The 22,531-nt window shown below is 45.4% G+C and overlaps 1 protein-coding gene across 2 annotated transcripts in view; it reads right to left on the minus strand.

Moving 5' to 3' along the window:
* SYT7 (synaptotagmin 7) overlaps positions 1–22,531 on the minus strand; it is a 384,370-nt gene that overhangs the window by 179,145 nt on the left and 182,694 nt on the right. The window lies entirely within an intron of this gene.

Genomic DNA, 22,531 nt, shown 5'->3' on the forward strand with positions numbered 1-22,531 from the left:
TGATGACACATTTCCTCTAAGAAGTGTAAGCTCGACATGTAGACATAGAAATGTAGAGGACTACGATAAACACTGCTACAAAAGTCACTGGCAAATTCTGCAAATGCCAGAACATGAAAGCTGTTTACTGTGTTGCTTCATCCTGTGTTTGCTAGACTACCGTCTACATTATTAATATGTTTATACTGATCACAGCACAAGTACAAGAAATAATCATTTGCAGAACTCAGGGTAGATAAATGTGAGTAAAAATATATGGCATATTTAGCTGAAATCTAGTAACTAAGCCATAAATGTTAACCCCAAAAAGTCAATGGGTGTCATTTATCAATCTGAAATACGGTTAGTTGTGCTGCAATCTGCGACTTCTCCCCGTTCATGCCAGGTCTAAAATTATGGGCGTGGCTTGGGTGAGAATGGGGCCGGCCCGTCTCAATCACCATTTTCTATGCCTGTTTTAGGCGTAGAAAATAGTCTACATGTAAGACAGCTAGGAAGCTGTCTTACATTTAGAACTGGCAGAGTATCCGCCAAAGTTATGAAGAGGCTCCCTACCATCCGTCTAGAAAGGCCTCTGTCTGTGGCTTCTGTAAATGGACTGCCACTTCCTGAACTTGTGCTTTCTGTTACTATGCCCCTTAAGTTGCAAATAGGGGTTCTGCATTCAGAGATGATCTCCTTCTATGTGCTGCCAGCATCCGTGAATCCGGTTATCCTTGGTCTTCCCTGGCTGCGTCAGTACATTCCAGTTTTGGACTGGCACTCCGGTCATATTCTGCGTTGGGGATCATCCTGTCAGTCCACCTGCTTATTGGAGGTCCGACCTTTTTCTCGCCCACTGTACCTGTAGACCTGCCTGGACTTCCGCAGCAGTATGCCAGTTTTACGGATGTCTTCAGTAAGAAAGAGGCCAAGACCCTGCCTCCTCATCGTCCATATGATGGTTCGATTGACCTTCTGCCTGGTGCCACTCCTCCTCATGGTCAAGTCTACCCACTCTTACTTCCCGAGACCCAAGCGATGTCTGATCACATGAAGGAGAATCTCGAGAGGGGGTTTAGCCGGAAATCTACTTCACCAGCCAGTGCCGGGTTATTCTTTGTGCTGGAAAAAGATGAATCCTTATGGCCCTGTATCGACTATCAAGGTCTGAATAATGTCACAGTCAAGAATCGATAATCTCTTCTGCTAATCTCCGAACTCTTTGACACGATCCGGGGAGCTAAAGTCTTCACAAAATTTGACCTGCGCAGCGCATACAATCTTATCCGCATTCGAAAGGGCGATGAGTGGAAGACTGCTTTCAACACTCGTGATAGTCATTACGAGTATCTCGTCATGCACTTTGGTCTGTGCAATGCTCCCGCGGTATTCCAGGAGTTGGTAAACCATATCTTCCAAGACCTGCTCCATGTCTGCGTCATAGTGTACCTGGACGATATACTGATCTATTCTCCAGATTTGACCACTCACCGGAAGCATGTACAGTTTGTTTTACAGCGGTTGAGAGAGAATCGACTTCATACCAAACTCGAGAAATGCATCTTTGAAAAATCTACCGTACCGTTCCTCGGATACATCATCTCGGATACCGGGTTGCAGATGGATCCTGAGAAATTAAATGCAGTAATGGACTGGCCCCACCCACAGGGTCTTCATGCTATACAGCGCTTCCTTGGATTTGCTAATTTCTATCGTCAGTTCATCCTGAATTTTTCATCTCTTATATCTCTGATCTCCGCTCTTACTAAGAAAGGAGTGAATGCCAGAGTCTGGCATTCTGAGGCTGAAGCTGGCTTCGTTCAATTAAAAAGGTCCTTTGCTTCTGCACCTGTTCTGCGTCATCCCGATGTCTCCTGCCAATTCTTTTTAGAAGTGGACGCCTCCACCTTAGGAGCCGAAGCAGTTTTACTACAGAAAGCTTCCAAGGGCAAGATGTTTACATGTGGATTTTTCTCCAAGCTCTTCTCCCCTGCTGAGAGGAATTACTGTATAGGACAGGGATCAGCAACCTGCGGCTCTCCAGCTGTTGTGAAACTACAATTCCCAGCATGCTCCATTTATTTCTATGGGAGTTCTGAGAAGAAAACAGCAAGTAGGCATTTTGGGAATTGTAGTTTCCCAACATCTGGAGAGCCGCAGGTTGCTGATCCCTGGTATAGGAGATAGAGTGCTTCTGGCCATAAAACTTGCTTTGGAGGAGTGGCGTTATCTATTGGAGGGGGCCCAGCATCCTGTGATAATCTTCACCGACCACAAGAAACTTACTTAAATGCAGACGGCCCAGCGTCTGAACCCTCGTCAAGCCAGATGGGGACTCTTCTCCAGTTTTGATTTTGAGCTTCACTTTTGCCCGGCCGAGAAGAACATCAAGGCGGATGCTCTGTCTTGGTCACTTGACTTCTCCGACAAGCAGGAGGAACCCAAGTACATTGTAGATTCTGCTCGCTTGATCACAGTGGCTCCTGTCTTGGTAAAAGACATCCCTCCCAGGAAGAAATTCGTGCCATCTGCCAAAAGAAAACGTATTCTAGCTTGGGGGCACAATTCCAAACTGGCTGGTCACCCTGGAAACCGCAAGACCACAGAACTTTTGTCTCATCACTACTGGTGGCCCACACTGTCTAAGGATGTGCGTGATTATGTGTCTGCCTTTACCGTCTGTGCTCAGAATAAAGTCTCCAGGACCAAACCACCCATGCTGTTGTTACCTTTTCCTGTTTCTAATACCCCATAGCAACACATTGCCATGGACTTTGTTACAGATCTGCCCTTTTATGCCGGATGTACAGTTAGTTATCTGGGTGGTCGTGGACCGGTTCTCCAAGATGGCTCACTTCGTTTCTTTGGCTAGACTGCCCTCGGCTGCTGAACTTGCTAACCTGTTCGTGAAACACATATTCTGCTTGCATGGTCTACCTTGGCTATTGTTTCCGATCGCGGAGTCCAGTTTACCTCTAAGCTCTGTACAGCTCTTTGCCGGCTGCTCGAAATTGAGCTGAACTTCTCTTCCGGTTATCATCAGCAGACCAACGGGCAAGTGGAGCGGGTCAATCAAATATTAGAGAATTATCTCCGGCATTTTGTTTCAGCCCAACACGACAACTGGGTACAATTGCTACCTTGTTCTCCTATAACAACCACTCTAGTGAGTCTACTGGATCCTCTTCATTCTTTGTCATTTTTGGACAACACCCTCATACTCCTCTCCCTGTTCCTACATCTTCTGGGGTACCAGCTGCGGATTCCTCTTTTAGGGATTTTTTGAAGATTTGGCGTGACACCAAGGACTGCATCAACAAAGCGGTGACTAGCATGAAAACGAATGCAGACAAGAAAAGAAAACCTCTTCAGTTCTCGTCAGGAGATAAGGTATGGCTCTCCTCTAAAAATAAGGGTTCCCAGTTTCAAGTTTGCTCCTAGGTTCCTGGAACCCTTTGAAGTATTGAGGAGGATCAACGAAGTGACATTTAAGTTACGTCTGCCTCTCTCTGCCTATTCCTAATGCCTTCCACGTGTCCTTACTAAAACCTGTGTGGTATCTCGAGATTCTGACAAGATATTTGAGGTCAAAGACATCCTGGACATCAAGAAGCGTGGCAAGAAGACCTACTATCTTGTGGACTGGAAGGGCTTTGGTCCTGAGGAGAGGTCTTGTCTTAAAAACCAGAGGAGAACATTCATGCTCTGAACTTGGTAAAAAAGGTTTCTGTCTCGTCATAGACTCAAGAAGAGGGGGCGTAAGGGGGGTACTGTAACAGCGGCTGCTGTGCGCCGCTGTTCCCCTGATTACCGCCGCGGTCCCGAGCGCTGTGTTCAGTGGTGATCTGCTGTCATTGTTTCCTTTCGGCCCTGGCCACAGCATGCTTGCTGCTTGTTTTCTGCAGCATTTCCTTAAGGAACGGAGCCCGTCACTTCCTGTGCTTTATGGGTTAGATCATGTGACCTCGCTGACCAATCCTAGCCCTCCTGCACATATACAAGTGGCTCAGCCCCCTTCCCAAATGCTTTAATGTCAAGGTCCTTGTGTCCTGTTAAGGTTCCTGATATCTGCTTGTTTTCCTGTGTTCCTGACTTTTGTTACTAGTATTCCTGGACTCTGCTCCCTATTTGATCCCTCAAAAGTGCACAATAACACAAAAATGTAATGGTGTACGGTGGCACCTAAAATAACCGGTTAGCCTACCATTTCCTCAGAGTCTTCCGGTCTTTGTAGATATTCAGTAGATGTAGTCTTACTGGAAATAAATAAGGCAGCAGGCACCAGGCGGGAATAGTAGTGGGCTCTAGATATCCCTAGACAGCCCTGGGATATGGGTGCTAGCGTTACCCTGATGTCCTAGCCACGGAGCACCCGTCCTAACAAGAAGGACCCTGTCCGGAACCTTGCCCTCACGCTACTTGGCCCTGTTGTGCCCTTGTGCAGCTAATCCCTACACGCATGTTTCGTATCATACTCATCAGGGGAATATTGAGCAAATCCAAAAGGGCAGAAAATCACATATGGTGTTAGTACAGATGAATAGATGACCAACACTAAAAGGTATCAAATGTCAAAGCAAAGACACATTAGTTCAATACAGGTGGTAGCTCATGAAATAGACTCCACTCGGTATCGGGGCTCTATGCGTGCCTCAAGATATAAGGCAATATGGTATGTAGTATGGAAAGCCTATTGATGACCAGCTCCCCAAACCAGCATGCTGCGATATATCCTGAGGCTGTGGTGTAGCCTACCTGAGGATGATCGCCTGCTCGAATTTAAACACAACTTCGCCACAGAACGAGGCTTGAAGCGCAGTGCTGTGACGTCAGCAAGGCAGTCGACGTGACCACGCATGCGCTGTCCGCGCTGAGGATAGACAGCGCTTGTGGGACTGAGAGGTGCATAGTGACGTGGCTGGTTTAGCGTACGTCACTGCAAGTGGCCATAGATTGTGTTATCAGCCCAAGACACATTCCATCCAATGGCCATAGTTGAATGTGTTGCCCGGCAACCAGGACTGTTTGTGGCAACCATCAACATATCAGCACGATCCATAACATAGGACAATGCTTATTATAAAGGCATTTTGTGGCAATCAAATAAGAAAAAGGTGCTCTGGTCAGTAAGGCCCATGCACAGAGGTATAATTTAGGATAGGTATAGAGAGGATGTTAAACCTAGATATAAAGGTGAGTGGGCTTATCAGATGTTATCGATATAAGTTGGTCTTAGGAAAGGTTTGGACATAAGATGATTGGTGTCAATGTTATGATTGGTACAATCAGGTGTGTCAGCTTAAACTCTATCATTCAATTATCAGATAAAACAACTAAAGCAAAGTTGTTCGTTTAAACCAAGGGGAGCTACAGTACTCAAGGTATGAATCCATCGGGCCTCATGCTGTAAAAGTATACGGTCCCAGTCCCCCGTCCCCCCCCACATAGGGGGGGGGGGGACAACCTCAATACCCATAATCTTTATGCTTCGGGGGTCCCCATGGTGATAGTCCTGTATGTGACGAGATACAGCCCTGTCTCTCTTATTGGTAATGTCCCCCAAGTGTTCACCAATGCATCTACGCAATTCTCTCTTTGTTTTGCCTATGTATTCCATAGGACACTCACATGTAATTTTGTAGATAACACCCCGAGTCCGACAGTTTACAAAATCCTTAATTGGAAAGGATCTTTGAAGGTTGACACTGATGAATGATTTTCCTGTCTGAATAGTACTATGGGCGATACAGCCACTACATCTAAAGCAACCCAAGGGCCTTCGATCAAGCCAAGAAAAACCATTGGGAGCTGGATTGTAGTGGCTGTGTACCAGCAAGTCCCTGAGGCTGTTTCCCTTCCTAAAAGTTATCTGTGGGTAGTCATAAATCCTATCCTTGATATCTGGATCCATTAATAGGATAGACCAATGTTTCTGTAAGAATTGTTTCTCACTTGGCTAGCAGCCTCATTAGTGGAGTCTATATCATGAGCTACCACCGGTATTGAACTAATGTGTCTTTGCTTTCACATTTGAAACCTTTTAGTGTTGGTCATCTATTCATCTGTACTAACACCATATGTGATTTTCTGCCCTTTTGGATTTGCTCAATATTCCCCTAATGAGTATGATACGAAACATGCATGTAGGGATTAGATGCACTAGGGCACAACAGGGCCAAGTAGCGTTAAGGGGAATGTTCCGTACAGGGTCCTTCTTGTTAGGACGGGTGCTCCGTGGCTAGGACATCAGGGTCACGCTAGCACCCATATCCCAGGGCTGTCTAGGGATCTAGAGCCCACTACTATTCCCGTCTGGTGCCTGCTGCCTTATTTATTTCCAGTAAGACTAAATCTACTGAATATCTACAAAGACCGGAAGACTCAGAGGAAATGGTAGGATAACCGGTTATTTTAGGTGCCGCCGTGCACCATGAAACTTTTTTGTTATTGTGCTCTTTTGTGTAATCACTAATATTTATTTAGGGACCCTTTTCTATCGAATGAATTAAAAGTTACGTTTTAATAAGGATCACCACCCAACTCTTTTTCTGGATTCAGTAATTGCAGGTGATCAAGTCACTTATTATCATATAGGTTCTTCTTACTCTGTTTGATCCCTGCCTGCTTGCCTTGACTTTCCTGTTGCCAATCCGGATTGCCTGACCTGTACCTGTGCCGCCTGCCCTGACCTGTTTGACTTCGCATCTGCCTCATCCTTCAGTCCTGCACTGTTGCTCCTGGTTACGACTGACAATGCCTGTACCTCTGGTACCTTGCTCAGGTACCTCCTGGTCCGCCTGGACCAGCTGTCTCATGTGCCTATCCTCCTCAAGAGGTAGCGACCTGGTGTTTCCCTTGGGAAAGTCTATCCCCACCATCTGGGGTACTGTGAAAATCGAGGGGTTCACTTAGACAATGCCCTTAGAGGAGGTAGGAGACGTGGCACATTGGGTTCACACCCGCTGGTTCGTGACACACACAGAGTTTCTGTGTAATTAGTAGACATGGAGACTCATGTATCTGCCTTTGATCTGTATATACAATACATAATATATTGAGTTAAAGGGGTTATCCCACGAGTGATATAAAAATGAAAATCGGATATTATATAGTACATGAAAATCTCTTTCGAACAAAGCTAGAACCAGCCCTGTACCTCACATGGATCCAGAGATCTCCCCATCCATTGCTCTACCAGATTTATATCAAGCTGGCAGCTCAAGGGGAGTGTCTTTTCTGCTGCAGCTAAGGGGGCATGCCCATGCTCTCCCTATCACAGCTCAAGGGGCGTGTCTTTTCTGCTGCAGCTAAGGGGGCATGTCCATGCTCTCCCTATCACAGCTCAAGGGGCGTGTCTTTTCTGCTGCAGCTAAGGGGGCATGTCCATGCTTTCCCTATCACAGCTCAGGAGGCAGTTGAAGGATGAAACTGAGCATGTGCTATACAGATACATTTTATTAAATAACTCAGTGGCTATACTAAATTTTTTAATTACATGCAATTACAAAAGTATTCAGATCCAGGTGCTAGAATATTTTTTGTGGGACAACCCCTTTAAGATCTTACTGATATCAGACATGTTCACATTTATCTATTGTGTATGTCAACTACAACTTGTCCAGCACTGCTACTGAGGCTAAGTCCCCCACAATTTTTTTTAACAGGAGCCCCCCGCTTGACCCTAATGTCTTCTACAGGTCTCCCTCCCAGAGCTCAAATAGCACATAATTTACATATGTATGTCCTGTTCCTGAATCTTTTCCCCTGACGCTCAATGATTCCTATGCTTTCTGTTGTCTGAGTGGGATAAAAAGCAAAGTGGTTAAAAGGCAATCTGAACCTAAGAGGGATCCTTGCAGAATAAATTAAGGGTGATCTGAAAGAAGAGAAGAAATAGATTCTGCAAACGTATGTAATTTCATATAAACAATGTGTAATGCAATGCATTTAGACATGATTAATGGGCCTTTTTTACTTATCAGTGATCTAATCTAAAGGCTCTGGTGAAGATATACCTATAGAGGATAATAAGTACATGTGGTCATTTCTCAACCGAACCAAAAGGGATTGTGTAACTAGAGGTGGTAAATGCTGAAGAATTTACCTGGCTACCTGACAAATAATGATCCCAGAATTCAGGGGCATCAAGAGGTTCAATGACTAGAGGAAGGGGTCCAAAAAAACCTCTTATTGCTCACTTTAGTTAGTGCCTGACACTAGATCACCAGAGAAGAGACCATTAATCCTCTCCACTACCCTAGACCACCAGGAAACCTGGCAATTACTCTTCTGTTACCCTAGACCACCAACCAGGTAAGCAGGCATTGACCCCTCTACTATCCCAAACCACCAGGTTTAATGACTGGAGGAGGGTCTAAAAAACTATCAATGCTCCCTTTAATAAAGCATTCTGAAGTATACTAGATCACCAAAGAAGAGACCATTAATTCTCCCCACTAACCTAGACCACCAGGGATCCGGGCAATAACTCTTCTGTTACCCTACACCACCAGGTATTCTGACACCAACCCCATTGGCAAATTGTTAATGCTCTTGGAGAAAAGTTTTTGGTTGTCTATTCTGTTAATTAGAAGAAATTGCACTCAACACTTACGTTTAGGTGCATGACAATCTTCTTAATCACTTACAGCCAGTTTGACTACATTCAAGTAAACTCCAATAATAAACCTCAAAGTTGTCGGAAATTTTAATATTGATGACCAATCCTCAGAATAGTTCATCAATATTAAAATAGCGGTGTCTTGAATCCCGACACAACCATCGATCAGCTGTTTGAAGACTCTGCGACTCTCCACTGAGCGCTGTTGCCTCTTCCTAACCGTGGGACATCACTTTCATCAGTCTCATGGCCTAAGTGCAGCTTAGCCCCATTCAAGTGAATGGGGCTGAGCTGGAATACCATGCACAGCTGCTATCTAATAGACAGCTCTGTTCTTGGTAAGCTACAAGAAGGCTGCATTGAATCTTGGAGCACCAGGACCCCTTCTCAAAGAGCTGAACGTTGGAGGTATCAAGAGTCGGAATTTCACTGTTCTGATTCTGATGACCTATGAGTGCAGATTGTATCAGCTGTTAAACAGAGCCAGGACTGGCAACCTCAGAAGTCTCCATGGGCTGCCCAAGTCAATGACACCAGGTGTGGTAAGAAACTGTTTTCGGTGACCTGACTGTCACCAAACAAAAAAAGTCTTCAACCAGTGGTCTGCCATGCTAAACAAGGTCTTTCTGCTCGTACTACGGCTGTCCAGGGGTGGTGGACCTCAAAGGTAAATCGTCTGCCCAGGACTTCCTGACCAACCAGCAGGGCTTATGCAATGTTCTACAGACCAGTGAGGGGAGGAGGGCCTAGTGTCAAAGCTCCTCCCACATACAAGGTAATGGACTGTCTAACACCCACTGATAAGAGGCTCCGATACCTGCATTGTCAAAACCCCTTCACATCAACAAAGAGAAAATATGGAAGGGTAATAGACTGAACATTCATGTTACGTTATACTCCCTGAAAATCCCTTTAAGGCTGAGTTCACATAAGCGTTCAGCCTTTCCGTTCTCCTGCTCCGTTATAGGAAAATGGAAAGGACGGATTCAGCACTGAACTGAACCGAACAGAGCCTACGAACCCCACTATAATGGGGTCCATTAGGTTTCCATTCACAGGAAGATTTTTGAAGCGGAGACAAAAGTCCTGCATGTACAACTATCCTCTGAGTGGAAACCTAACGGACCACATTATAGCTGGGGGGTTCGATCGGCTCCGTTCGGCCCAGTTATGTGCCAAATCCATCTTTTCCATTCTCCTGCTCCTATAACACAGCGGGAGAATGGAAAGGCTGAACGCTGATGTGAATGCAGCCTAATGGTGCTATGTATTTTACCCAGTGATTACAACAGTAACCAGGCTATTTGCCTTTTGCCCAAATTTTACCTTACATGAATCAGTTCAAAGCCAGTGGTGCGTGGATCCACGTCCGGCCCAGGAACCCACTGCTGTCACTTTAAAGTTAGCCAGAGCCATTCGATGATGATGATGTGCTCTGAAAACGACTCCTGTCATAAAAGCTTCAATCACGGTGCTGTCGGCTCTGACACAACAAACCCTGTTACCCCGAGAGCCCTGACAGATGTGAAATATCAAAATAACAGCTTACATTGGAAATGAGAAAGAGATCTATTTGCGGGCTCTTAAGCACAGACACGAGGGTATGTAAGTATTCCATCAATGCGCTCCATTCTTGTAGCTGAAAACCTTTTGTTGAGGTTTTGGAAGGAAAAATGAGTAAAAGGGAACAGCTTCTATACACTATAAAATATGCAGTGACAAATTGCTATAGTAACAGTTGAACATATGTTAGAATAGATCAGCTTGGGGTTATTTTATCTGTTTGCTTGGCCGTTATGAGACATTATGTTTTATCAAATTATCATTAAAGGGGCTTTCCGGGAATACAACATTGATGACCTATCCTCAGAATAGGTCAACCATATCTTATCGGTGGGGGTCCGACATCTGGCACCCCAGACGATCAGCTGCTTGAAAAGGTGCGACCTCCTTACAGAATACCAAGCACAGCACTTATAGTGGCTGTGCTTGGAATTGCAGCCCAAGCCCATTCACTTGAATGGGACTGAGCTGTTCACAGGCCATGTGCATACGTTCCAACTTTAGAAAATTGTAAAGAGGGACAACATGGGCAATTTTTTTCATGCTAGGCCACGCCTCTAACTCCGCTCAAAGTATAACTACACACCCAGTCCCGTTTAATGCACCCACTAGAGATGGCCTTGCGGTTCGCCCGGTGGTCGTTTTGCAGCAAACTTTGCTCGTTCGCGATTCGCCGAACATGCAAACATATGGGGATGTTTGGATGTGCCATATTCTTACTTTGACCCATAACACATCCATCAGGTGGTACAGGACAGCCAATTGAGATGTTTCAGCACATGGACACACCCCCTACCCTATAACAGAACCCGATCTGGCAGCCATTTTACATTCTGTGTTTTGCCAGTGTAGAGAGAGGTTGTTTTGTGGAGCAGGGACAGACTGTTAGGGACACCAAACTCTAGCTAATAGGGCCACTAAAGTCTTTTTAAGGACTAGTACTAGGGCACATTTTTGAGAGTTTCCCTTTAAGACGCATAAAAATGGCTCCTGATTAAAATACATATTTTTTGTGGAAATTTTTGCCATTGATCCTCCACTGGTATGTCACTGTCCATGTTGTGGGACTATTTGTGCACTTCTAGTTAGTATTTGGTGGCTGCAAATATGACCTGAAGGTTTTTCAGGTTCGCCTGCTATTAAAGTGAATGGGGCCTGCTGCGAACGTGCGGTTCATGAAACGTCCCAGCTGATGTTCATCCATCACTAGCCCCCACATAGTAATTATTCCCCCTTTGTGCAAGCACATAGTAGTTATGCCCATATGTGCCCCCTTCACAGTAGTATTGCTCACATTGTGCCCCTCATAGTAGTTATGCCCATATGTGCCCCCTTCACAGCAGTTATGTCCAGATGTGGCCCCTCACAGTTGCTATTCCCAGATATGTGCCCCCTCATAGTAATTATACCCAGATATGTGCCCCCTCAGAGTAGTTATGCCAAGATATGTGCCCCCTGCACAGTAGATATGGCAAGATGTGCCCCTTCAGAGTAGTTATGCCAAAATATGTGCCCCCTCACAGTAGTTATGGCCAGATATGTGCCCCTTTAGAGTACTTATGCCCACATGTGCTTCTTCACAGTAGATATGGCCAGATGTGCCCCCTCAGACTATGCCAAGATATGTGCCCCCTCACAGTGGTTATGGCTAGATATGTGCCCCTTAAGAGTGCTTATGTCCACATGTGCCCCCTTCACAGTAGTTATGCCAAGATGTGCTACCTTGGAGTAGTTATGCCAAAATATGCCCCCTCCACAGTAGATATGCCAAGATGTGCCCCTTTATGCCCAAATGTGCCCCCTCAGAGTGGTTATGCCCACCTGTGCCCACTTCACAGGAAATTAAAAAAAATCAAACCGTAAATACTCACCTGGTTCCTCTGATGATTACAGCTCATCTGCCAGTGCTCGACAGCAGCAGCAGGAAGTACTGTCACACATCGCACTGTTGTAGAAGGAGCCGAGGCTCATTCCTGGACCTCCTACACAGCTAGCAGCACTATGTGTGACCGCATCGTGCTGCTGCTGGGGAGTGCCAGCAGCTGAGAGGAATGGTGAAGCAGAGAGCGGATGACTCCCTGCTTCACCATTACAATCAGCTGAGAGTAGGACAAACCTCGGCCATTCCGGGACAGCAGGACAGCCACTGAAATCCGCCAGATCCAGGACGGTTGGTAGGTATGCATGTGGTCGATGAATGTGACGTCACTTTACTAGGAAGAGACCGTAATGCTCAAACCAACTGTTGGCAGCTGCACATTACTGGCACCAGGGCGGTTATAGCATTACAAGAGCCTGGTACCAGAGTCAAAAACACTATGGTAAGAGCCATGTCTCTCATTCATATCTTCAATCAGCCTTTTCTATTATAATATTTAGTGTAACTCAACAGCACCCAGAGTATGGAAAAGTGTCTTGCAACTTACGAAAGGATGGAGACCCCTGCTTTTAATGGACAAAACTGTAAATTAAATCTATATTGCACATGATGGTTCAAGAACACAGTCAGAGGTAAGTTCCCACAGAAACGTCAATGTCTTCCTTAATCTTTGTTCTGTAGGAAAGGAGTATAAAAGAAGAGGCCACAATGTTTTATGAAAAAAAGGATCCAAGACAAAAAACCCATAGAGCCTAGAAATGTGAATAATGACGCCAATAAACTATACACATTTATGTGATTTTCTTCATTTTGTAAGAGTCTGTAGGAAGCCTGAAGGACATGGACGGCATCTCAATTGTACATTCAAATCAGAGGATTTCAATATAAAATGCATTTTTATATGAAAAGTTTTGTTTTCTATGTTCCCTGGAGCTGCTGATGTAGATATGTCTAGTTAACCCCTTAATGACCACCCATACGCCTTTGTACGGCGGTCACTAAGGGGTTAAAGGGCATCTGCCAGCAGATTTATAGCTATGACACTGGTTGACCTGTTACATGTGCGCTTGGCAGCTGAAGGCATCTGTGTTGGTCCCATGTTCATATGTGTCCGCATTGCTGAGAAAAATTATGTTTTAATATATGCAAATGAGCCTCTAGGAGCAACGGGGGCGTTGCCTTTACACCTAGAGGCTCAGCTTCTCTCTGTTACTACTGCGCCCTCTTCACTTTGATTGACAGGATCAGGTGTGATGATGTTTACACTGCCTGGTCCTGTCAATCAAAGTGCAGAGGGAGCAGAGGTTATTTTTCAAAAAAACATATAGTATCCATCATAGAAGACACAGTTTATCTCTGGCAGTAGGCATGGAAGAAAGACCAATGTTGCAGTTCTAGATATAGCGTCCCTCATGTTTTACTGCCTACAATGATGGCTTTAAAAAGGGTAGTTAACATTTTCTGAAAACACCGCAAGGTTATCTGTTTGGATTACAATTTAATCATCTGAATTGAATGAAGGAGTCCACTTCTTTGGTAAAAAGAGTTTTAAATAGATAGATTATGTGAGTTATTCTGTGTATGACATGTTAGGTACAGACACAAGTGTGAGCGTGTCATTGGACCTTTATGCCTGGACCATAGTATATAGATTAAGGTGAACTGGTTTCTAAGCCAATTAAAAGGGTGGTCCGGGGTCACTGGGATCACTGCTAGGAGGAAGCCTCCACCTAGCAGTCCCTATGGAGAGCCCGGTACGTCAGCGGATCTCCTAAAAAAAGGCTTTGTCCTGTGCGATTTAGCACAGGACAAAGGAGAGCATCGGAGCATGAAATATTCCAATGCTCATATCAGGGGGCTGCCTGGGTGAAGAAGGGGATATCTCCAGATTCAACTTTGATCCCGAACAACCCCTTTAACTCCATGCAGTACTAAACAGTCTTATGCAGACACTTGGCTCTGAACTAGAGATGAGGGAATTGTTTCTATAGAATCAAAAGTCGACCAGAAATTTTTAAAAACATTTGGGTTCATCAGAGAGAGAGAGAGAGAGAGAGAGATAGAAGTTAGACAGATGACTTAGAGACAGAGAGAAATATAGATATAGCAAGATGAGATATATTAGACAAAGAGATGGGATAGAGAGATAAGACAGCGAGACAGAGATAGAAAGATGAGATAGAGAAAAAGAGATAGAGAAACACAGTGATGAGACAGAGAGGGATGAGACAGAGAGGGATGAGACAGAGAGATGAGATAGAGAGATTGATAGAGAGCTAGATAGATATAGAGATGGAGAGCGATAAAGAGAAAGAAAGAGGTTTTCCAGGCATTTAGAGTACTTTCGATTCGGGTGGAACTGATTTGTACCTGAGTCGAATCTCATGGTCAATTTGGATGAATTGGACCCCAAATTGAATTTTAAAAACATTCTACTCTTAACCCTATTAATATGGTGACACAGGGACAGCACATAATTATTTTTACTATCTCCTCCGTTAGGGGGGGAAAAAACTATCAATTTTCCCTTTCATCATTGGTAAACTTTAGCTCGCCGAGCCTATCCTCTACTGTTTACTAAAGTGGAGAACAGGGCTACTTGAGGCTTCATCAATGTAACTCCACAATTAAAATTTTTTTTTTTGTTTAAATGGAGTTTTTATGGTTAAAATATTGGAATTGCATTTTTTTTTACTATGTATATATGCATTCATACAAACAAACATACAGTAAAACCTCCATTATAAAGCTACAGTTGATGGTGACAGCTCTTCGCCGCCCCTCCACCCCCTCCTTGCACATTCACTTCTTGCTTTCTTGTGTATATTTCTAATACCATTGATTAAATAAAATTCTTTGGAATTAAAGTATATACCAAAAGGCATAATTCTAACTGATACAGATGTATAAACATCACAAAGAAATGTCAGAGATGACATCACTTGAGAGAAAAAAAAACTAAGAAGGTAACTTTACAAAACCAAAGAAAAGACAAAAATTGTTTGCAAAGAGCACAGTATCAAACAATAAGCTTCCACCTGCGTGGCCAGTGCAGCTAAAGAACAAGACTTTTAAGCTTCAAGATTGCTTGAGAGTATGTTCCATCTGAAGTTACTAAAGTGGTGATTAAGCTTATCTCTAAATGATTATGAAGATGTAGAGATCAATACTAGAGTTTACTCCCCAAGAGCCTCAGAAGATCAGATAAATTGTAGATATATACTATACTTACTTGGGTTCAGATATGTCAAAATAAATCTGACTCACATGAGGTATCATGATCTCAACAAGTATGATGGTGAAGAACTTGACGAACTTGACGTTGCTTTGAAAAGCATAGCTAGCGGGGGGCAGCTCCATGGGCCCACCTAGGAGGGGGGCTCACCGAGCCGGTACTATTAACAAATGAACTCTTCCATTGGGAAAGCACTCAATACAGTCTTAGAGGACAGGAGGCCCAGGGTGCTATGGTTATGCTCTTTACTCACGGCTCTCAGCTCCTCTTCTTTGGATACCGTTGCCGCCTAGGTCCCGACAGCGTACAGCATCAGGACGTAGTGCACATAGGTGCACACTTTGACCTGTCATTGTGTGCAACGTCAGGACGTAGTGCAGTGCTGGCGCCAGAATACAGTGCTGCTCTGCAGGAAGAGCCAGAGTGGTGGCTGTGGCACCCCAAGCAAGAAGAGGTGAGTATTTTTTTTATTTTTTGCCTGGTCTGAGTTTTGCTACTCTTCATTTAGGGGAAAGAGGGGTTGGGTATGGGTTTTGGGAAACCAAGGTTCTGCATAAATCTGGGTCATGATCTGGGCTCAGCCCAAGTTTGTATGAACTAGGGGTCTGTACAAACTTGGGGTATGAGCTGGGGTCTGCATGAATTTGTGGGCTAATTTGGGATCTGTATGAATTTGGGGTCTGTATGAATTTGGGGCTGATTCAAATCTTTATGAATTTGGAAGCTGATTTTGGGTCTGTATGAAATTTGGGACTGATCTAGGGTCTGTCTGAATTGTGGGCCTGATCTGGGGTCTGTATGAATTTGGGTACTAATCTGGGATCTGTATAAATGTGGGGGCTGATTTGGAGTCTAATCTGGGGTCTGAATGAATTTGGGGGGGGTATGGTGTCTATCTAAATTTGGGGGCTGATCTGGGGTTTCATCTGGGGTCTGTATAAATTAGTGGGCTGATCAAGGGTCTGTATGAAATTGGGGCCTGATCTGGGGTTTATGTGAATTTGGGAAGTGATTTGAGTTCTAATATGGGGTCTGTATGAACTTGGGGTCTAATCTGGGTTTTGTATGAATCTGGGGGCTGGTTTGGGGTTTAATCTGGGGACTGTATAGATTTGAGAAGTGATTTGGGTTTTAATCTGGGGTCTGTATGAATTTGGGGTCTAATCTGGGGTCTGTATGAATATGGGATCTAATTTGAGGTCTGTATGATTTGGGGGCTCATCAGGGATCTGTATACATTTGGGGGCTGATTTGGGGTCTGTATGAATCTGGGGTTTAATATGGGGTCTGTATGGATCTGGGGACTGATCTGGTTGCAGCAAGCTGCAGAGCACTCCATGCGTTCAAAAGGAAGATAATCGGAAGACAGAACACACCATATATTTAGGGTGAGTTCACATCACCATTATGGATTCCGTTATTGTTTTCTGTTATAACAGGCCTCTGCTGGCAGTTATGTAATGAGACACAGGCAGTGTGATATATACAGATGTAAATAGATGGAGGAGCATTCTGCTGATCTTCATTTTGTTGTTCTGCAGCATAACACCATGCGTTCTACAAAATGAAGATCAGCAGGTGCAGAAGTTAGAACACACCATCCATTTACATCTTTATATAAGGCAGTCTGTATCTGGTTGCACGTTTTGGCTGTAAGTTGTGTGGAGGTTCGCTCTGGTAGGCAGGTTAGCGGACACAGTTTAGAGGCAAAGAACCAGGTTGTAAATCACTCTTCAGTGTTTATTCATAACATAACACAACAGTCACTTTTCAGGCTTGGTGCTTGTTCAGGTGTCACTGCCTGATAAGCGGTTTAAAATAAAATAATAAATCTTTATTGGAAGTTAAAGTATAAAAGGGCAAAACGATATTTCTCTTATTACAGAGACAGGCAATAGTGGGATGTAATTAAATGGAAAGTGAGATACAGCATATATTATCCAATTTCCAATATCACCATCACAACACTACTGAGGGCTAGCTGTGTTTGAAAGGACCCCCATCTGTGTAGTATATATTACTCTATTGCACAGTGTATTGTGACTGGTACATTCCCACACCGAATTGGCGGTCATGGGTAGGTGTGTAAAGCGGTAAACACCTGTCCCAGTATCCGCATAAAAGCTGAGAACCAGTGCTGAACAAAACAACCCCTCAGTGATTACGGGGTGATTTCACTACTGGTTCAGTCTGTGTACTGTGCCTTCCCACTGAGAAAGGTAGAGCCTCCCATAAGCGGTATTGTTCAGCCGCTGTCAGGGGGCCCTATACCTAGGAGCAGAAAGTGTACTCAGGCTCCAAAGTAACAAAAACAGTGGGATGTCGCACAGTCTGATGCTGTCGAATGCTCTATCCTATCAGTGTACTCTATACTGCGGTATCAGTAAAGCCGCCAAGAGAGACACTCAGTTAGAAAGCCCTAAAAGAGTCCGGCATTCACAGGATACCAGAGCATGTTACAGCAAAGCTACCTAAGCACTAATGCAGTAAGCCAGATTGGGAAAAAGTGCAATCATCACAAAAAGTGCACCTAGAAGAGAATACACACAATGGCCATATTATTCTTAAACGTTACACAACCTGTAAACTGGTAAAGAAATTTGTGCAAAAACATTATGCAAATATCAATGCAATAATACGCTCAAATATGACTTGAGTCTTTTTTCTTGCAGTGCTTGACTGTGGACAGGAACAAAAAGTCCATAAGTCACTTTTAATCCACAGGAACAAGAGAGTTAATTGTAATCCACACAAGGTAGTGGGTAATTGCCACAGTGGGTAGTTTTCCTCATAGGAAAGTCTGGAAATCTTCCTTCTGGGTCCCATATTTGAGGACGCAAAAGTTCTTTAAACTGTATGCTCTCAGCAGCTGTAACTCTAGCAGAAACTTCTGCGATCTCCTGGTGGCATTCTGTGGCAGAACTTGGGACTACAACTTCACCCTTTTCTGGAGGATCCTCTCTAAGTCTTGGCCTTTTCCTTGTAGGTGACAGGTTTTCTGGACAGCAATAAAGGACGGACCCTTGGTCTTTCATAGCAAAGAGCTCCAGATTCGGTGGTAGCTCTTGAGTGTGTGAAGCAGTATCAGTGGACTCCTCTCACTGGTTTCAGTGGCTGTCTGATCTGATAGAGTCATATCAGGTGTGTCTTCAGCAGGCGGCTGAGAAGAAGACTTGGAGGCTTCATACAATTCCTTTTCTCTGTGCTCTTTGTCCTCCACAATTTCTTTATATGTTTTTATGCGATTTCTTCTTTCTGACAAGTCATCTTCACTAAACATCCTCTCTATATTTTTCCGTTCTTCCGCTCTTTTTAGCAAGTCCTGTAATGTACTCCATCTGCGGGCTTTCCATCGGGCAAGGTCATCCTGCCAGGTGACCTTCTCTTCACTGCTGGAACTGTTGAGGAACACAAGAGGGCGTGCCTGCATTTTGTAGCTCAGGCTGGCTGCTGTGATGGAGCTCCACTGACCTCTTGTGGCGGATCCTGGTACTGTCTGGGTAGTGAGGCTGGTCAAAGCTGCGGTGAGCTGCTGTACATCGGGAACTCCTGGCTGTAGTGGCTTTGGCAAAGGTATCGCCAGTAGTGGTAATGGCAGGGAAGGAGCGCTCTCTCTGGGCAGTGGAGTGGCAACCGGCGTGATGAGGGACACCTTACGGACCTCTCTGGGTAAGACGTGCCCCTGTACTCTGAGACTGAAAGTCATTACTAAGTTATTTATTTGCCCCACCTGTAGAGTTGAGGCCGCAGGGAGTTCAGGGATCACCATGGGGACCTCCGGGTTCAAGCGTCCCGCTCTGGCGGTGTTGGCTCTGGACAGCGGAGTGGAAGTTCCGGCCGCCTCCGCCGCACCAGTAGGTGTCCTTAGCGGAGCAGGCTTGGGCCTATTTGGGGTATCGGGACCCACAGGGAGTGGTACAGGGGCAGCTACGGACCGAGCCTGGGCCTCAGGGAGTGTGTCTGCTCCTACCTGGTGTTGCGTCCGGGCGGCCGGTTCCGGTGCCTCCTGGTGATCATCGTCGGCGGTCGCGGCTGTTTTCGGAACTGCGTTTGGCTCCTTGGAGGACGCGGCTTGTTCCTGGGCCGGGACGTCGGTCGCTGTTGATGGGGCACTTGGCGGTGCAGACACTTCCAGTGCCTGAACGACTTGGCTGTTGAGGTCTTCCACGGGAGCGGGCTTGAGTGCGGCGGCCATCTTGACTTGATCGGCGGCAGCTGTCTCTCCGCTAGTTGCTGCATGCGCAGGCTCTGGGGACACTCCGAACGTGCAGGGGCCAGCTCTCTTTACAAGCTGAGAGACCCGGATATCAGGTATAGTGGCCTGATAGACGAGTTCTCCCTGTATGGCCATCTGGTCCCATTCAGGTGATGGGAGCGCCATATTGCTTGCGTCTCCCTTCTCACTCGATACAGAGCATGAAGGTGGAGCCCAGAGGGAGGAGTCTGCACTCCCTTGGCTCACATCGCAAAGTTCTAGGTGGGCAGGCTTTAGATTTCCCGCTTCTAGGGGGCGTATTCGGCATCTTCGCGCTCTTGAGATGGCATTCTGGACTTTTCCCGCTTCTGGGCATGAAGAAGCAGCGCCATTTTGCGAATATGGCGAATTAACACTTTGAGTGCTGGGGCGCACGTCTTAGCGCTTTCTGGCACAGCAACAAGGCAATAAAGTCAATTTTCAGGGTTTTTGCACAATCTATAGGTCTTGCAGTACTGTGAAACATGCAATTTGATCCAGTTAAGCACACAATTGGATCCGGTTCTGTTGGCACACAATTCAATTCGTATCCTGTTGGCACACAGCTCGATCCTGTTGGCACACAGCTCGATCCTGTTCGAGTGATGCCAAAATATGCAGTAAGCCGGATTGGGAAAAAGCACTCTGACGCCAATAATATGCAATGGCTGGGTCAGGTGTAGATGAAAGTTAATAGTTTTGTTCGTGACGCCAATTGCAGCGTGCTCAGGGTACTAACACAGGGCCCTTTAAGGTGTTGTAACTCACGTACCAGGTTAGGAATGCCAGAGTGGTGAAATGTCTCTGTGTGATAGTGGCAATAGTGTCAACGGTGTCTCCTACCTTGGTACGGCTGGACTCCTGGATCCTGGCTCACTTGCAATAAAATGAGTGTGTTGCTAGTAGGAGTAATTGAAGGATTTAGTAGCAATAATTGAGATCCAGACTTTGAGTAAAGTTCAAACTCATCTTTACTGGTTGCAGCATTAATCCATGCGAGATACAGCAATAGTCTTGGGTCCCAGCAGGTATTGGCAATGTGTGGCAGGAATCTATCTTCTGCTCTATCATGTGCCTGGAGCTCTTTGCAGGATAAGTCGTCTGCTTGTGGCTCTGTAATGTGGCAGGAATTTATATCTTCTGCGCTTACTATCTTCTGCTATCTTGGGGACTGACTAGCTGAGGAGGAATTTGGCTTCTCCTGGTCTCTGTACGGTACTCACAGTTGCGCTCACAGGGTATGCTTCTTCCTGGAGTTCTGGAGGTGGCTGCTTGCTTTCACCAGTTGAGGCTGCAAGGCTCAGGCTGGGAATAATGATCATTTGTCTCAGCCGAGACAAGATCCTGGCTTTGGATCCCTATATCTGGGAGCTCCTACACGCACACCCTACCCCTAGCAGGGGTGGGTTACACACTAACTCTAAATTCCTTCCCTCCCCATGAGGCAGGATGTGGGAACATTCCACACCTTCTCACAGAGGGGGGAGTTAACTGGAATGTACTATTCCAGCTCAGAAATACTAAACTGGCTATAAGTCCCTGTTGAACATATTGCTGCCACCTGCTGGTGAACATAGAGAATCACAGCAATACATAATTACAAGGCTTAGAATGCACATTTTAGAGAATGTGATGTAAAATTACACAGGATGACAATGTTAATGCCTTTAACAGGTTGTAGCTGTGTAAAAGAGTTTCGTAACATAACTCTGGGATGTTACACTAACTACTTCTCAGCCCGCTCGACGCGTTTTTGTGTCCATTGGGCCGGACACTTCGTCAGGAGCAGGGCATAGGGCTGAGAATAAGTAAGTAGTATCTAAATCGGCGTCGGCGGTAGAACGCTGCACATGTCTATGTGCAGCGCATCGACACTATGGTGGCCGTATGCGCCTGCTGGATACCGCTCTATATATACTAATGAAGGGGGAGGAGAAGGCGCTGTCCGCTTGGGCCAATGAGGGAGAAGTGGGCATGGCTAAACATTGTGCCTCCGTCCGTCCCTCAGGCCAAGTGATATTGTATCATTATGTCTCTCTTCCTGCATAGGAATATTGGGGGAGCTATAGGCAGCTTACAATATACAGCAGGGGGTCAGACCCAGTCTAGAAAGTGAGTGGTTAATACACATCAGGGGGTTAGAATAAGGGTGATGGGCAGCTTGAACAGCAGACATAGACTGTAAAGCTGTCATATAAATGGGAGTAGATTATTAATGAGGATAAAGAGACCCCTATTCAATTACTAGGCAGTCTGTGGACCATTTTCAGACACAGAAAGGGGGATCAATCAATAGGTGTGCGGTGACGGATACACACACTGCTAGTGCACAGTACAACATTGGACATCAATATGTATAAAATGTCACATTGCACATAATTAGTTAATCAATGAAGCATGTAAAGCTGCTGCATTCATTAAGTCCTTTAGGGCTTGTTCACACACAGAAAAACAAAATAAAGTTCACCTGGTATCCTCTGTGTCAGTTCACACCTGGCTGAATGCTCAGCCTCAGAAAGTCCACTTGCAGGCTTTAAGGCGGCCTGCTCGCCTGACACACAGTCTTCAGACCTCAGCACAGAGATCCCCAGAGCTCCACTGTCAGAGGGAGGTAATCCACACCACCTGACAGTGCTGGCTTTTCTTTATAAGTCTGCCAAGACCCAGCCTGGCACGTGGGGAGTAGTCACCCACCCAGCAGCACTTTGACTACTCCCAGTAAGAGCCGTCCGGGATCAGCTATTTACAGCCATACTAAATAGCAAAGTGTCGATCAGCATTAGCTGCCGCTGACACATGAAAATAACGTCTCTTACTTCACCGAGGCCAGGAACCTCGGTGACACATACCTACCATTAATGATGACCCTTTGTACTTTCCTACAGTTGCTAGACTACAGTTACAGCTACAGCTACAGCAGCCTATAGGAAGAATGAAAGTGACAGCATACCCCACAGCCAGGTAGCATTATTTGCTGTTGGGGCCATAAAAAACATCAACAGAAAACCTGAACAAAAT

The sequence above is a fragment of the Bufo bufo genome, chromosome 10 (genome assembly GCF_905171765.1).
Source record: "Bufo bufo chromosome 10, aBufBuf1.1, whole genome shotgun sequence".
Classification (NCBI taxonomy): Eukaryota; Metazoa; Chordata; class Amphibia; order Anura; family Bufonidae; genus Bufo; species Bufo bufo.